Source organism: Hypanus sabinus, chromosome 12, assembly GCF_030144855.1.
Source record: "Hypanus sabinus isolate sHypSab1 chromosome 12, sHypSab1.hap1, whole genome shotgun sequence".
Taxonomy (NCBI): domain Eukaryota; kingdom Metazoa; phylum Chordata; class Chondrichthyes; order Myliobatiformes; family Dasyatidae; genus Hypanus; species Hypanus sabinus.
In genome coordinates, this window is record NC_082717.1 from 8,871,512 (window position 1) to 8,889,212 (window position 17,701).

Consider the following 17,701-nt stretch of genomic DNA (forward strand, 5'->3'; position numbering starts at 1 on the left):
ACAGAGTAGCTGTAGAAAGAATGTTTTCAATGGAGGGGGAGTCTATGACAACAGGCATAGCCTCAGGATAAAGGAGCATCTATTTAAAACAGAGATTAACAAAATGTCTTTAGCCAGATGGTGGTGAATTTGTGGAATTTGTTACCACAGGCAGCTATAGAGGCCAGGTTGTTGGGTGTATTTAAGGCAGGGATTGACAGGTTCTTGATTAGACATGGTATGAAGGGTTATGGGGAGAAGGCTATGCAGAGGTACTTAGGAGAGGAGAAAATGATCAGGTATGATTGAGTGGCAGAGCAGATTTGATGGGCCATATTCTGCTCTTATGTCTTATGGTCTTATAAAATAGTTATTAAACTTGTCCGCTTCTTTTTTAATCTCCCATTACCACCTCATCAGTGTCATTTTCCAACGGTGCGATATCCACATACGCCTCTCTTTTACTCTTTATATATCTGAGAAAACTTCTGCCATCTGATTTTATACTGTAGGCTAGCTTGCCTTCATATATCACCTTTTCATTCCTTATGGCTTTTTATTCAGCTCCTCTTGATTTTTAAACACTACCCAATCCTCTACTTTCCAATAAGTTGTGATATATTATATGTCATCTCTTTTGCTTTTATGCTGTCTTTGACTTTTCTTGTCAGCCACAGTTGCCTCATCCTCTGTTTAGAATATTTTTTCTTTTTGGGATGTTTCTATCCTGCCCCTTCCTAGTTGTCATGAAAAACTTCAGCCATTGCTCTTCTACCTTCATCCCTGCCACATGCCCTGCCAAACAACTCTGGCCAGCTCCTTTCTCAACATAACCGGAATCAGGTTTATCAGAATCGTAATTTCCCCTTACTCCACTATAATACTGACACATCTGACTTTACCTTCTCCCTTTCAAGCTGCTGGGTGAGTACCAACATATTCTGATCATTGCCTCCTAAAGGTTCCTTTACCTTCAGCTCCCTAATGAAATCTGGTTCATGACACAACACTTAATCCAGAATTGCCTTTCCTGAATGAGCTGCTCTAAAAAGCCATCCCATAGACATTCTGGAAACCCCTCTCTTGTGACCATTACTAACCTGATTTTCCAACTCGACATACATATTGAAATCCGCCATGATTATTTTAACATTGGACTTCTTTACATGCCTGTTCTAACTCCTGTTGTAATTTGTAGCCCACATCCTGGCTGCTGTTTGGAGGTCTCCATATAAGTACTGTCAGAATCTTTTTATCATTGCAGTTTCTTAACTCTACCCACAAGGATTCTATATCTTCTGATCCTATGTCACCTCTTTCTAATGATTCAATTTCATTTTTTGGACCTTCTCCAACCCTTTGTCTATCTGCCTGTCCTTTCAACATGATGCGTGTCCTTGACTGTTAAGCTCCCAACTATGATCTTTCAGCCTTGACTTACTGATGCCCACAACCAATCTCTAACTGCGCAGCAAGATCATGTACCTTATTCTGAAAATAGCGTGCATTCATATATAACACCTTTAGTTCTATTTTCATCAGTCTTTTCAATTTTGTCTCTGTGTTACACTTCATCTCATCCTACCAACTGCAATTCCGTCCTATCAACCATCTGTCCTTCCTGACAGTCCAACTATACACTGTATCTACTTGTATAGCACCTGTCTCATCCTCAGCCTTAGCACTCTGGTTCCTATCCTGCTGCCAATTTAGTTTAAACATTCCCAAGCAGCCCTAGCAAACTTACCTGCAAGGGTGTTCCTGCCCTTTGAGTTCAGGTGTAACCTGTCTTTTTTGTACAGGTCATACCTTCCCCAGAAGAGATCACGATTATGCAGAATTCTGAAACCCTTCTCCTTGTACCAATTCCTCATCCATGGATTCATTTGCCAAATCATCCTACTCTTACCTTCTCTGGTCTGTGGCATGGGCAGCAATCCAGAGATTATTTCCATTGAGTCCTACTTTTCTGCGACCTACTTATCTTCTTATATTCTCCCTTCAGGACCTCACTCCTTTGCTTACTGCACCATTGGTATTACTATATACTACCACTTCCAGCTGTTCACCATAACCTCCCAATTTCCATAATAGGAATCTGATGGTCAAGTTTTTTACACAAGCCGTGGTATGTATGTGGAATGAGGTGCAGAACTGAATAAGAGACCTCTAGAGATTACAGGTAGTGAACTTTCAAAAGTGTATGAAGGTGATTGGGGATATGAAGCAGTTATCATCTGCTATTAGCTTCCGATGTTTTTGATCTAAGGTTCTTTCAGAAGTCAAGGAAGTGGCACAAAACTTGTTGCTTCATGATCTTTCATTAAGCATTAATTGAGGAGAGAGGATTGGAAACTGCCAATAGCAGCAATGTAATAAAAAAGACCAAAGAAGGGGAAAGAATAAAGTTCAAAAATGTCAAACTTACTTGTTCAACTCTTTTTATACCATAGATAAAAAAACACTTCATTTCCATTCAAATTTGTAGATAAGAGTTACCCAATCAGATAGCCCGTATTCAAATAATGCTACACCAGAGCAGCTTCCCGAATCGTGCAATGAATTGTAACCACAAGGAGACACATTGAACAATTGCACGTACATATCGCGACCACTAGGAAACATGTTATGCACCTCTATTCATGACACTAAACCAAAAATAACCATATAACCATATAACAATTACAGCACAGAAACAGGCCATCTTGGCCCTTCTAGTCAATGCCAAATGCTTACTCTCAGCTAGTCCCACTGACCTGCACTCAGCCTATAACCTTCCATTCCTTTCCTGTCCATATACCTATCCAATTTTACTTTAAATGACAATATCGAACCTGCCTCTACCACTTCTACTGGAAGCTTGTTCCACACAGCTACCACTCTCTGAGTAAAGAAATTCCCCTCATGTTACCCCTAAACTTTTGCCCCCTAACTCTCAATTCATGTCCTCTTGTTTGAATCTCCCCTACTCTCAATGGAAAAAGCCTATCCATGTCAACTCTATCTATCCCCCTCTATCCCCCCCTCAACCTTCTACGCTTCAAAGAATAAAGACCTAACTTGTTCAACCTTTCTCTGTAACTTAGGTGCTGAAACCCAGGTAACATCCTAGTAAATCTTCTCTGTACTCTCTCTATTTTGTTGACATCTTTCCTATAATTCAGTGACCAGAACTGTACACAATACTCCAAATTTGGCCTCACCAATGTCTTGTACAATTTTAACATTACATCCCAACTCCTATACTCAATGCTCTGATTTATAAAGGCCAGCATACCAAAAGCTTTCTTCACCACCCTATCCACATGAGATTTCACCTTCAGATTATTCCATTATTCCTAGATCACTCTGTTCTACTGCATTCTTCAATGTCCTACCATTTACCACATATGTCCTATTTTGATTAGTACTACCAAAATGTAGCACCTCACACTTATCAGCATTAAACTCCATCTGCCTTCTTTCAGCCCGCTTTTCTAACTGGCCTAAATCTCTCTGCAAGCTTTGAAAACCTACTTCATTATCCACAATGCCACCTATCTTAATATCATCTGCATACTTACTCATCCAAGTTACCACCCCATCATCCAGACCATTCATGTATAATAACTGTTGTAAAACTTGGGAGTCACACTTTTCTACGCTTACACAGAACTGTTTTCCAGATAGAGCCTTGACGTGGAAAAATCATGGAGGTAGCTCTTTGCCAATGACCTTCTCTTGGTCAGGGGGCCCGATGAAGGGTCTTGGTCTAAAGCATGGAATTTTTATTCCTCTCCATCGAGGCTGCCTGACCTGCTGAGTTCCTCCAGCATTTTATATCTGCTACTCTGGGTTTCCAGCACTGGCAGAATCTCTTGAGTTTTTGATCTGGGGTTATACTGACCCTATTCAATATCTGCTTACACTCACACTGTGTTACAAATTCACAGAATGTATCTCTACCAGCCTTAATCAATGACTCCCAAATTCCATAGTTTAGGGCCATTTTTCACTGACATTCTACATATTTCTATGTCTGACCGCATGCTCTGGACCACATAAGTGAATTCTTGATTTTATTTTTGTGGATTTTCTTAAATGTTCTTGGTGACTCACTCCTGGCATTGATTACTGTGTCTACCTTCTGCCAATGTTATCCTACCTCAGCTCTGGATGCCCTTAAAGAGAGACATTAGCTTGATTTGTCACATACACATCAAACATCAAAATATAGAGTGAAATGCATTGTTTGTGTCAAATCAAACCAGGAGTGTGCTGGGCACCCCGCAGTTATTGCCACAATTCTGTCACCAACATTACAAGTCCACAACTTGCTAACACTAACTGTAGGTCTTTGGAATGTGGAAGGGAACTATGAAGCACATGGAGATCACACATACTCCTTATAGACATTGACGGGAGTTGAACCCCCTCCATGTAAAGTGATTGCACAAACTGCTATGCTTCCATGCTATTCCAGAATTACTGGCCACAAATCTTTACCTCTAGCTCACCAGATTATTGTGGACAATCCCACTAAATCTAGGAGCTCACTCCTTGCCCAGCTGACCATCCATCACAATTAATAAAGTAGGGTATTCAAGGTAATTTCTAGTGACAATCTGCTTTGGTGGACAGGTACAGCATAAGACCTTGGGTTGTAATGACAATTAGCAAAGCAATTAGGTCCATTTATGTTCAGTATTTGAGCTATAGTTCCTGTACTGTCATAGACAGAATAACGCTATGAAACAAATTCCTATACATAGACTTTGGCAAGGCCTTTCATAATGTTCCGCATAGGAGGTTAATCAAAAAGATTCAGTCACTTGGCACTCATAATCAAGAACTTTGTGCAGGAAGCCAGAGAGTGGTAGATGCCTGCCTCTCTGACTGGAAGGAATTCTATGACTAGTGGTGTGTCACAGGGATCAGTGCTGAATCTACTGTTATTTGTCATCTGTATCTACGATCTGGATGATAATGTAAACTGAATCAGCAAACTTCTGTATGACACCAAGATTTGGGGTGTAGTCAGCAGTAAGGAAGAGTATCAAAGCTTGCAGCAGGATCTGGACCAGCTAAAAAATGAACTGAACTTGGGAGATGAAATTTGATGCAGTTTATGTGAGGTGTTGGGCTATCAGAGGACCAACCAGGGTAGAATTTATGCGGTGAGTGGTCGGGCACTGAGCAGAGTGGTAGAACAGAGGGATCTGGGTATACAGATACTTAATTCTTTGAAAGTGGCTTCACAGGTAGATAAGGTCATAAAGAGAGCTTTTACCACATTGGCCTTCATATCAACATATTGAGTACAAGGAGTTGACATGTTATGTTGACACTAATGAGGCCTAGTCTGGAGTATTGCATGCAGTTCCGGTCATCTACTAACAGGAATGATATCAATAAGATTGAGAGAGTACAGAAAAAACTTACTAAGATTTTACCAAGACGACCTGATTTATAGGGATGGGCTGAATAGGTTAGATCTTTATTCCTTGGAGCATAGAGCATGAGGGAGATTTGAGAGAGGAATATAAAATTCTGAAAAGTATACATAGAGTAAGTGCAAGCTGGCTTATTCCACATAAGTGGATGAGACTAGAATTAGAGGTCATAGCTTATGGGTGAAAGCTGAAATATTTGGTGTACAAAGGCTGTTGTAAATCTAGTCTAGAAGAAAAGAAGAGCTTACAAAAGGTTCAAAATCTAGGGAATGATATGAATCTAGAAGATTATAAGGCTGTCAGGAAGGAGCTCAAGAATGAAATTAGGAGAGCCAGAAAGGGCCATGAGAAGGCCTTGGCCGACAGGATTAAGGAAAACCCTAAGGTATTCTACAAGTATGTGAAGAGCAAGAGGATAAGATGTGAGAGATTAGGACCAATCAAGTGTAATAGTAGAAAAGTCTGTATGGAACCGAGGGAGATAGCAGAGGTACTTAATGAGTATTTTGCTTCAGTATTCACTACAGAGAAGGATCTTGGCAATTGTAAGAATGATTTACAGTGGACTGAAAAGCTTCAGCATGTAGATATTAAGGAATAGGATGTGCTGGAGCTTTTGGAAAGCATCAAGTTGGATAAGTCACCGGGTCGGAACGAGATGTACCCCAGGCTCCTGTGGGAGGCGAAGGAGGAGATTGCTGAGCCTCTAGTGATGATTTTTGCATCATCAATGAAGATGGGAGAGGTTCCGGAGGATTGGAGGCTTGCAGCTGTGGTTCCATTATTCAAGAAAGGGAGTAGGGATAGCCCAGGAAATTATAGACCAGTGAGACATACTTTAGTGGTTGGTAAGTTGATGGAGGAGATCCTGGCTGGCAGGATTTATGAACATTTAGAGAGGCATAATAGGATTAGGGATAGTCAGCATGGCTTTGTCAAAGGCAGGTCATGCCTTACGAGCCTGATTTAATTTTTTGAGGATGTGACTAAATATATTGATGAAGGAAGAACAGTAGATGTAGTGTATATGGATTTCAGCAAGGTACTTGATAAGGTACCCCATGCGAGGCTTATTGAGAAAGTAAGGAAATATGGGGTTCAAGGGGACATTGCTTTGTGGATCCAGAACTGGCTTGCCCACAGAAGACAAAGACTGGTTGTAAACGGGTCATATTCTGCATGGAGGTCGGTGACTAGTGGTGTGCCTCAGGGATTTGTTCTGGGACCCCTACTCTTCGTGATTTTTATAAATGACCTGGATGAGGAAGTAGAGGAATGGGTTAGTAAACTTGCTCATGACGCAAAGGTTGGGAGTGTTGTGGTTAGTGTGAAGAGCTGTTAGAGGTTACAGCAAGACATTGATAGAATGTAAAACTGGGATGAGAAGTAGCAGATGGAGTTCAACCCAGATAAGGGTGAGGTGTTTCATTTTGGTAGGTGAAATATGATGGCAGAATATAGTATTAATAATAAGACTCTTGGCAGTGTGGAGGATCAGAGGAATCTTGGGGTTTGAGTCAAAGCTGCTGCGCAGTGACTCTGTTTAAGAAGGCATATGGTGCATTGGCCTTTATCAATCGTGGAATTGAATTTAGGAGCTGAGAGGTAATGTTGCAGCTATATAGGACCCTGGTGAGATCCCACTTGGAGTACTGTGCTCAGTTCTGGTCGCCTCACTACAGGAAGGATGTGGAAACCATAGAAAGGGTGCAGAGGTGATTTACAAGGAAGTTGCCTGGACTGGGGATCATGCCCTATGAGAATAGGTTGAGTGAACTCAGCTTTTTCTCTTTGGAGCGAAGGAGGATGAGAGGTGACCTGATAGAGGTGTACAAGATGATGAGAGGCATTGATAGTGTGGATAGTCAGAGGCTCTTCCCCAGGGCTGAAATGGCTAGTATGAGAGAGCGCAATTTTAAAGTGCTTGTAAGTAGGTATGTCAGAGATAAGTTATTTACACAGAGAGTGGTGAGTGTGTGGAATGGGCTGCTGGTGACTGTGGTGGAGGCAGATACAACAGGGTCTTTTAAGAGACTTTTGGATAGGTACATGGAGCTAAGAAAAGTAGAGGTCTATGGGTAAGCCTAGGTAATTGCTAAAGTAAGTACATGTTCATCACAGCATTGTGGGCCGAAGGGCCTGTATTGTGCTGTAGGTTTTCTACGTGTCTATGTTTCTATTTAAGGGAATCTGAAGGGGAACTTCTTCATTCAGATGGTGGTGAGGGTGTGAAATGAGCGGCCAGAGGAAGTGGGTTCCACTTAAGAGAGGTTTAGGTAAGTACATGGATGGGAGGGGCATGGAAGGCTACGGTCCAGGTGTGGTCAAGCAGAATCACAGTTCAGCATGGCCAAGATGGAATGAAGGGCTTGTTTCTTTGCTGTAGTTTTCTGTGTGCTGCTAATGCGGAATGCTGCATTTCCGATGCACAGCTATTTTGGTGGATGGCAGGGGAGCCGTGTGGCCTCCGTTGTAATGAGGACTGGGGTCTCAAGTTGCAGTGTCGACTGTTTTCAGCCACCAAAAGTGGGGGTAGTGGAGACCGTGCTCTCACCAGAGGTGGTGTGGCTGGAGTTGGCGCTGCCTCCGGTGTTCGCTTGGCTGTATTGTGTTCAACAACAGACTGACACAACATTCATGCACTCAGGGACTGCGACTATATTTTTTTATATGACTGTATTTTATAGATATCTTATACTGTGTCTTATGCTGCGTTTGACTTTTGGTACTGCATTTTGCACTTTGGTTTTGCACAGAAGTTTCATTTGGCTGTATTTAAGTGTGTGGTTGAATGACAATTAAACCTGAACTTGACTCTATAACTAAGACATCCACCTGAAATATTAATTCAGATTCTGTCTTCGCAAGCTCTGCTGAGTTGTTGAGTGGCTACAGAGTTTTCTGTTTTTATTTCTTGATGTTATCTCTTTGGTCAATGTTTGGAAGAAGGCTGCAATGTTTTCCGGAGCCAAGTGGTGCCGGCAAAACTCAAACTGAGCAACTTGAGCAGTGCATTATTGGTGAGAAAGTATGGATAAAGATAAAGATTAGCTTTATTTATCCCATATAGTGAACTCCGTCATTTGCTTCAAATCAACTTAGAGAGGATTGCGCTCGGCAGCCGCAAGTGTCACGGTGTTTCCAGCACCAACATAGCATGCCCACAACTCGCCAACGCTAACCAGCACATCTTTGGAATGCGGGAGGAAACCAGAGCACGTGGAGGAAACCCATGAAGTCACAGCAGAACATACAAACTCCTTACAAAGAGCAGTGGAAATTTACCACCGACTGTTGATTGCTGGCATTGTAGAGTGATGCGTTAATCACTCTGCTACCCTGCTGCCCATGCTGCCTGATAGCATTGTTGAAAACAACTCTCATCAGCTTGCCAGGCTGGTTGGGTGGTAACTAGCTGGAGTGGACTTGTCTGACTTTTTGCAAACAGAGCAATTTTCAGAATCAGAGTCAGGATTAAAATCACTGGCATATATCATGAAATTTGTTGTTTTCAGCAGCCATGCATTGCAACAGATAAAAATTTTTAAAACTATAATTACAATAATTAAGTTAAATAAGTAGGGCAAGAAGAGAACAAAAATAATATTGAGATAGTGTACATGAGTACATGTCCATTCAGGAATCTGATAGTGGATGGGAAGAAACTGCTCGTAAAGCATTGAGTGTGTGCTTGAAGACTCCTGTAGCTCCTCCTTGATGGTAGCAATGAGATGAAGGCATGTCCTGGGTGGTGGGGTTCCTTAATGATGGATGTCATCTTTTTCAGGCATCACCTTTTGAAGATGTCCTGGATTCTGTGGAGGTTGTGCCCATGATGGAGCTGGACGAGTTTGCAACTTTCTGCAGCCTGGAGACCCTGTGGTCCTTCCTCCTGGCACTCTTTACCATTGAAACTATTGGCAGTTTTTAAAAAAAGCCATAAGGGTGGAAAAGGTTAAGTTTAAAGGTAAGCTAGCCCCACAACATCAAAAGGTATACCAAAAGTTTTTTTCAGCTAAGACCTGATATAGAAAGAGTAAAAGAGATGCAGCAGTGGATATCATTCTGCTGGCGAGGTAGTAATGGGGGGACAAGGAAGAAATAACAAGGGAAAGTTGGTGGATGTTTTGACCTAGGATTTTCAAAAGTCCTTTGACAAGGTTTTTCTGGTTGGCTGCTGGTGACAAGTTCCACAGGGGTCGATGTTCGGACCACTTCTTTTTACACTCTATGTCAACGTCTCGGATGATGAAATTGTTGGCTTTGTGGCTTAGTTTGCGGAAGGTACAAGGATAAGAGGAGAGACAGGTCGTGTTGAGAAAGCAGGAATGCTGCAGAAGGACTTACATTACAAGAATGGGCAAAGAAGTGGCAGACGGAAATGTAAGGTCACGCACTTTGGTAGAAAGAATAAAAAGGTAGACTACTTTCTAAAAGGGAAAACATTCAAAAATCCAAGGTGCAAAGGGACTTGGGAGTTCTTGTGCAGGATTCCCTAAGGGTTAACTTGCAGGTTGAGTTGATGGAGAGGAAGGCAAATGCAATGTTAACATTCATTTCAAGAGGATGAGAATATAAAAACAAGGATGTAATGCTGAGGTTTTGTATGGTCTGGGTTTAAATCCCAGGCATGTTGCACTGAAGTCTCCGCTGTAAAAATTCCACGGTTAGTGAATCTGGAACAGTTTCAGTCCAATTCCTGGTGTTTGAACTAAGTTAGAGTCAACAGTTAGGATCAGTTTAAGCCAAAAAGCTGGCGAGCCCTCACTTGGAGAATTGTGAGCAGTTTTGGACCCCTTATCTGAGAAAGGATGTGCTGACATTGGAGACGGTTCATGTAAATGATTCCAAGAATGAAAGGCTTATCATATGAGCAGCGTTTGATGGCTTTGGGCATGTACTCACTGGAATTTAGAAGAATGAAGTGGTGGCGGTGGGGGGTTACATTGATGGCTATTGAATGTTGAAAGGCCCAGCTAGAGTGGATGTGGGGAGTTTATTTCCTATTGGGGGGAGAGGCTAGGACCAGAGGGCACAACCTCAGATACTTATAACAGAGATGAGGAGGAATTTCTTTAGCCAGACGGTAGTGAATCTGTGGAATTTGTTGCCACAGGTGGCTGTGGAGGCCAAGCCTTTGGGTATTTTTAAGGTGGAGGCTGATAGATTTTTGAAAGGCTACGGAGAGAAGGGAGGAGAATGAGGTTGAGTGGGAAATGAATCAGTCATGATGAAATAGCAGATCAGACTTGATGCGCTAAATGGCCTAATTCTCCTCCTATGTCTTATGGGCTTAGGGCTTTTACTCCATGTGGAAGGAATGAAATTGGCTAAAGATGTATCCTCAATAATGACTGTTACTTAGTTCCGACTCACCAGGAACTGGACTGAAACTGTTCCAGATTCACTAAGTGTGGAATTCTTGCAGCAAAGACTTCCATGCAACGTGCTCTGGATTTAAACCCAGATATTGTGGTAGCACTAATTTCCTGAAGTGGCCATTTTGTTAGTACAGCTTCCTGACCAACTTAAGAAGTGCCACGAGCAGTTAGCCAGGATTCCAACCACAGGCTTCCTCCTCGGAAAAGCAGCCTCTTGTTCAAATAAGTTTAAATAAACCGATCCTGAATGGAGCATTGTTCAATCTCAGTGTAACTCCGTGGGTAACACTACATGTTAACCTTGGTCACTGACTTCGACAATTTTAACAACTCAAGATACAGATCAGTTTTATTTGTCACATATACGGTACATCAAAACATACGATGAAATTCATCATTTGCATCACTGACCAGCACAGTCTGAGGATGTGCTGTGTGCAGCCCTTAAGTGCCACCATACTTCTGACACCACAACTTGCTAACCCTATTCTGTGTGCCTCTGGAATGTGGGAAGAAAAGCGGAGCACTCGGAGATCACAAAGGGAAGTACCAACTCTTTTCAGGGAGCAGTGGGTATTGAATCCCGATCACCGATGGCTGGTGCTGTGAAGCATTATGTTAAGTGCTGTGTTACCGGGCCACTCCTAATGATGTAATGATTAAATTCTGACAGGCAAAGAGGTGGTATGAAGATGGGTCTCAGCCAGAAATGTTGACTGTTCATTCTTTTAGGTGCTGCTTGACCTGCTGAGTTCCTCCGGTGTTTTGTGAGTGTCTTGCAAAAGGAATTCATGCTTTTTTGCATATGGTCTTTCAAAGTACAAAGTTACAATGCACATAGTGTGAAATACATTTATTTATTATCAAAATATATACAGTGGTGCTAGAAAGTTTGTGACCCCCATAGAATTTTCTCTATTTCTGCATAAATATGACCTAAACTGTGATCAGTCCTAAAACTAGATAAAAAGAACCCAGTTAAATAAATAACACAAAAACTTTATACTTATTATATTCATTTATTTAGAAAATCATCTGATATACATGCATTTCTTGGAAAATGTATGTGAGCCTTTGCTTTCAGTAGTTTGTGTGATCTTCTTGTACAGCAATAACTTCAACCACATGTTTCCAGTATTGCTGATCAGTTCTGTACGTTGCTTGGAAGAATCTTAGACCATTCCTCCTTACAAAACTGCTTCAGCTCTGGGATGTTGTTGGGTTTCCTTGATCAAACTGCTTGCTTCATGTCCTTCCACGCCATTTCTACAGGATTAACCTCAGGATTTTGGCTTGGCCTTCCAAAACACAGGTTTTCTTCTTTTACAGCCATTCTGTTGTTAATTTACACTTGTCTTTCAGATCATTGTCTTCATGCATTATCCAGCTTCTACTGAGCTTCAGGTAACGGACTGCTACCCTGACATTCTCCTGTAAAATGTTTTGATACAATTTTGAACTCATTATTCCCTCAACAATTGCAAGCTCTCCAGGCCCTGAGGCAGCAAAGCAGCCCCAAACCATGATGCTCCTTCCACCATGCTTCATAGTTGGAATGAGGTTTTGGTGCTGGTGTCCTTTTCCCTCCAAAAATAACAATGTGCAATTCTGCCAAAAAGTTCAACTTCTGTTTCATCTGTCCACAGAACATTGTCCCAGAGGTGTCGTAGAACATCCAGGTGGTCTTTTGCAAACTTGAGATGTGTAGCAATGTATATTTTGGAGAGCAGTAATTTCCTCCTGGTGTCCTTCCATGAGCACCATTTTTGTTCAGTGTTTTTCTTATAGAGTTTTTCTTAATTTTGCAAAAGACCACCTGGATGTTCTACAACACTTCTGGGACAATGTTTTCTGGACACACGAAACAGAAGTTGAACTTCTTGGCAGAAATACACATAAACAGAGACTTCAGCAAGTTCTAGGGATTTCTGCAGGTCTTTGCTGTTACCCTTGGTTTCTTTTTCACCTCCTTCAGCACTGTACGTTGTGCTCTTGCTCTCAGTAAGAGTAGCAACACTCCTTCATTTGTAGACAATTTCCTTTACTGTTGACTGATGAACTCTCAGCTCTTTAGAAATGCTTTTGTAGCTTTATCCAGCTTCATGCACCTCTACAATTCTTCTTCAAAGGTCCCCTGAAAGTTGTTCAGATCGAGGCATGGTGCACATAAACAGATCTTTTTTGAGAAGAGCAGGCTCTGTCAGTAACATGGCTTTGTGAGTCTTTTTTATAGGGCAGGGCATCTCTATAACCTCCACCTCAAACCTCATACCTCACGTCATTGATTGGAACACCTGACTCCAAATAGAAGGTGTTACCCCAGAGTTCACATACTTCTTCCAACAAATACATGTATTATTGGTCCAATCACAAAGAAAAGATAATCCACAGATACTGGAACTCCAAGCAACATCCACAAAATGCTGGTGGAAACTCAGCAGGTCAGGAAGAATCCATGGAAAAGAGTACAGTCAATGTTTCAGGCTGAGATCCATCATCAGGACTGGAAGAAAAAAAGATGAGGAGTCAAAGTAAGAAAGTGGGGGAGCAGAGGAAAACCTCAAGGTGATAGGTGAAATGGGGAGGGGGATGGGTGAAGTAATGAGCGGGGAAATTGATTAGTACAGGCCAAGGAAGAAAGAAAAGGGGGAGGAGCACAAGAAGGAGGTGATGAGCAGGTAAGCAGATAAGCTGAGAGAGGGAATGGGAATGGGGAATGTTGAAAGGGGGGGGTGGGTGTATTCCCAGAAGTTCACAAAATCGATGTTCATGCCATCAGGTTGGAGGCTGCCCACACAGAATATAAGGTACTGCTTCTTCAACCTGAGTGTGGCCTCATTGGAACAGTAGAGGAGGTCATGGACTGACATGTAGGAATGGGAATGGGGACTGGAATTAAAACAGGTGCCACTGAAAGATCTGCTTTTTCTGGCGGATGGAGAGTATGTGCTCAGCAAAGCAGTATCCCAATCTATCACCAATGTACAGGAGGCCACACTGGGAGCACTGGGTACAGTAGATGATCCCAACAGACTCACAGGTGAAGTGTCACCCCACCTAGGAGGACTGTTTGGGGCCCGGATTGATAGTGAGGGAGGTGTAGGGGCAGGTGTGGTACTTGTTCCGCTTGTACGGGTAAGTACAAGGAGGGTGATCAGTGGTGAGGGATGAACAGACAAGGGAACTGTGTAGGAATGATCCCTGCGGAAAGCAGAAAGTTGGGGAGAGACAAAGATGTGCTTGGTGGTGGGATCCCATTGGAGATGGCGGAAGCTATGTGCAATTATGTGTTCGCAGCAGAAGCTGGTGTGGTGATAGGTGAGGACAAGAGGAACCCTATCTCTGGTGGGGTGGTGGAAGGATGGGGTGAAGGCAGGCATGTACGAAATGGAAGAGATGCAGTTGAGGCCACAATTGAAGGTGGAGGAAGGGAAGCCCTTTCTTTGAAGAAGGAGAAGACCTCCTTAGTTCCCGAATGAAACCCCTCATGGAGCAGATGCAATGGAGATGGAGGAATTGAGGGAAAGGGATGGCATTTCTGCATGTAACAGTGTGGGAAGAGGTATAGTCCAGGTTGCTGTGAGAATCAATGAGTTTATAATAGGCTTCAGTAGATAAGCTATCTCTAGAGATAGAGACAGAGAGATCGAGAAAGGGAAGGGAGGTGTCAGAGATGGACCAAGTAAATCTGAAGTCAGAGTAGAAGTTGGAGGAAAAGTTGATGAAGTTGACGAGCTCCACGTGGGTGCAGGAAGCAGTGCCAATGTGGTTGTCAATGTAGAGTAAGAAAAATTGAGGAGCGATGCTAGTGTAGACTTGGAACGTAGACTGTTTCATGTATCTGACCAACAGGCAGGTATATCTGGGATCCATGCAAGTTTGAGTGAAATGGGAGGAGACAAATGAGAAATTATTTAGAGTGAAGACAAGTTCCGCTAGATGGAGGAGAGTGGTGGTGGAGGGAACTGGTTGGGTTTGGTGGCCAGAGAGAAATGGAGAGCATTGAGCTCTTCCTGGTGGGGGATGGAGGAGTATAGGGACTGGATATCCATGGCGAAAGTAAGATGATCGGGGCCAGGGAATTTGAAATCATTGAAAAGATCAAGAGCATGTGAAGTGTCACAGATGTTGGTAGGAAGGGACTGGAGCAGGGGGTATTAAACTGAGTCAAGGTAAACAGGTAAACAATGGCTCTACTTGGACAGACTGGTTTGTGAATGTGGGGTAGGAGGTAGAAATGAGAGGTGAGGGTTAAGGGAACCATGAAGTTGGTGGCAGTGGATGGGAGATCCCCAGAGTTATTAAGGTCAGTAATGGTGTGGGAGACAATGGCCTGGTGCTCCTTAGTGGAGTCCTGTTTGAGGGATAAGTTAGAGGATGTGTCTAGCAGTTGTTGAGCTCAGCAAGGTAGAGGTCAGTCTGCCAAACTACTACATCACCCACTTTATCTGTGTGTTTGATGGTGAGGTTAGGATTAGAGAGTGGAGAGCTGAGCATTGGAAATGGAGAGAGGACTGGTGAAGTCAAGATGGATGATGTCCTGTCGGCAGTTGGCAATGAAAAAGGTCCAGAGCTGGCAGAAGACCAGAGTGGAGTATCCAGGAAGAGGAGGAGGGTTGAAGATGGAAAAAGACTCCATGTCAAAGAGGTAGGCCCAGAGACAGAGGCAGCGGAGGAAGAGCTGAGCGACATGGTGGGCATGGAACGCACTGAGGTGTGGGTGCAAGGGGACAAAGGTGAGGCCCTTACTGAGGACAGAATGTTCTGCCTCAGAGAGGGGAAGGCTGGGGGGGATGGTGAAGACCCTGTTTGGATGAGAGCTGGGATCAGAGGGGGGAAAGCGTTGACTGTGTCAAAGGAGGTGGGTGAGATGGGGTGTTCATGGAAGGTAGGGTGAGAGGAAAATGTAATACTGGATCATTTTTCTCAATAAATAAATGAACAAGTATAATGTTTTTGGGCTATTTATTTAATTGGGTTCTCTTTATCTAGTTTTAGGACTAGATCTGATCATATTTTAGGTCATATTATACAGAAATAGAGAAAATTCTGCAGGGTCCACAAACTTTCTAGCATCACTATAGATGAAGATCAGACCACATTTTATGAGTAATGAATACAGTTAATTGCAAAGGGGTCACAAACTTTTTCTTGCAACTGTATGCTGTATACAATCCTGAGATTCATCTTTTCACAGACAGGCACAAAACAAAGCATGGAACTCGTTCAAAAAAGCACATCAATTTCCCCTCCTATGTGCGAATAAAGAACAAATCAACAAAAAACAAGTGAAAAACATAGAATATAAAACTCCAAACCACAAAGTCATCAGAACAGTCCAGGAATGTTCAGTTCAACTCAGCGTATAATGTTCATTAACTGCAGGCCGCAGAGCCCGTCCACTCCGAGCAAAACCGTACAAAATATCAACAGAAGAGGACTGAGCAGAAACCGGAAACACATCATAACATAAACCACAGAGTCTAATCCACAAACCACAGTGATTAAACTTTGCCCAAAAACCAAGACTCTGGCACCATCTTCCAGCAGCTTCGAGCGAGAGGGACTGTTTCACCGCAGGCACCCTCCTCCCACAGCAACGAGTATGAGGGAGGGAGACAGACAGGTCAGATGGTGCTGAGAGTGCGCTTGCCTTCTGCTCTTGTCCTCACTGATTTCAATCTTCCTCAGTGAGATCGGCAGTAAATGGAGTCGATTGTGGGCTTACGCCCCACCTCCACACACTTCGCTCGAAACCTCACTGAACTCCCTTGGAGCAATTTGACTGAAAACACACCATCAAAGTGAAGATCACAGGCTCCAATCATACCAATAACATATTTGAAAGAAGAAGAAGTAAAAGAAGTGAACTAAGTAGTTTTGTGAACTGTCTGACGGACATCATCTTTGGTCACAGTGTTTGCTGGCACTATCTTCAGCAGTATTAAAAATTGCCATGCCGTTGGTGAGGGGAAAGGGGACCTTCAGGCAACAAAGAATCCTTGCATTGCTCGGGTTACTTCAGTGACTGAATTTGGTCTCAGCTGAGTTTCTGACTGGCTGGGAGTGTGAATCATAGGTTTTAGTTTCAAAGATCAGACTGTTCTGTCTCTTACTTTTCACATTAATCTTGAAGTAAAATACTCCCATAGACAGATGCAAGATAATTTTGGGCTTTTCACCGACCACAGTCAACTGTTTAACTGGGATTCCAGATGTGTGCGTGCCGCAAACCAGGCTCTGTGCAAGGCTGGAAATTCTGCCCTCAGATGGACACTTTAAATGATGTTATGCATGGACCCCGTGCTTTCTCACTTCAGTCCCACTGGCTAACTTCCCATTAATGTATACGGATATTTTGTAGTCATATAGTCATCAAGATACAGAGCACTTTGGCCCATCTGTACTGTGCTGAACTATCACTGCCCATCAATGATCTAGAGAGAATTCTATAAAAATCCAGTAGTTTTTTAGTTATTATCACATACTTAATGCTTTCAGAACAGCTTCTTCCAATTCTTCCCCTCCACCGTCAGATTTCTGAACAGCCAATGAACCTATCAGCACTTCCTCACTATTGTTACTCTGTTTTTGCATGATTCATTTAATTATACATCTGTACATATATTTCTTACTCTATCTACTGTGTCTGTATTTCTCATTGTAATTATTGTACATTTTATGTATTGCCCTGCACTGCTGACACAAAGCAACAAATTTGGACAACATATGCCAGTGATATTAAACCTGATTCCGATTCACTGATACCAGCTTTTTATTCTAGATGTCATTCATTAATTTTAGCTTATCAATTGTTATTATGGATTTGAACTCTTGTTTCTTGATCCCATCACCACAGTACTCACACTCATCTGACTCGGATACAGGGCTGCCACCACAAACAACCAA

General features: G+C 42.6%; 1 long non-coding RNA gene across 1 annotated transcript in view; it reads left to right on the top strand.

Annotated features, from left to right (window-relative positions):
- LOC132402444 (uncharacterized) overlaps positions 1-17,427 on the top strand; it is a 176,222-nt gene extending 158,795 nt beyond the window's left edge. The window contains exons 2-3 of the long non-coding RNA XR_009514900.1: positions 9,199-9,378; positions 15,990-17,427. This is a non-coding gene — a long non-coding RNA (uncharacterized LOC132402444). The remainder of the gene's footprint in view (positions 1-9,198; positions 9,379-15,989) is intronic.
- Positions 17,428-17,701: the final 274 nt, after the last annotated feature.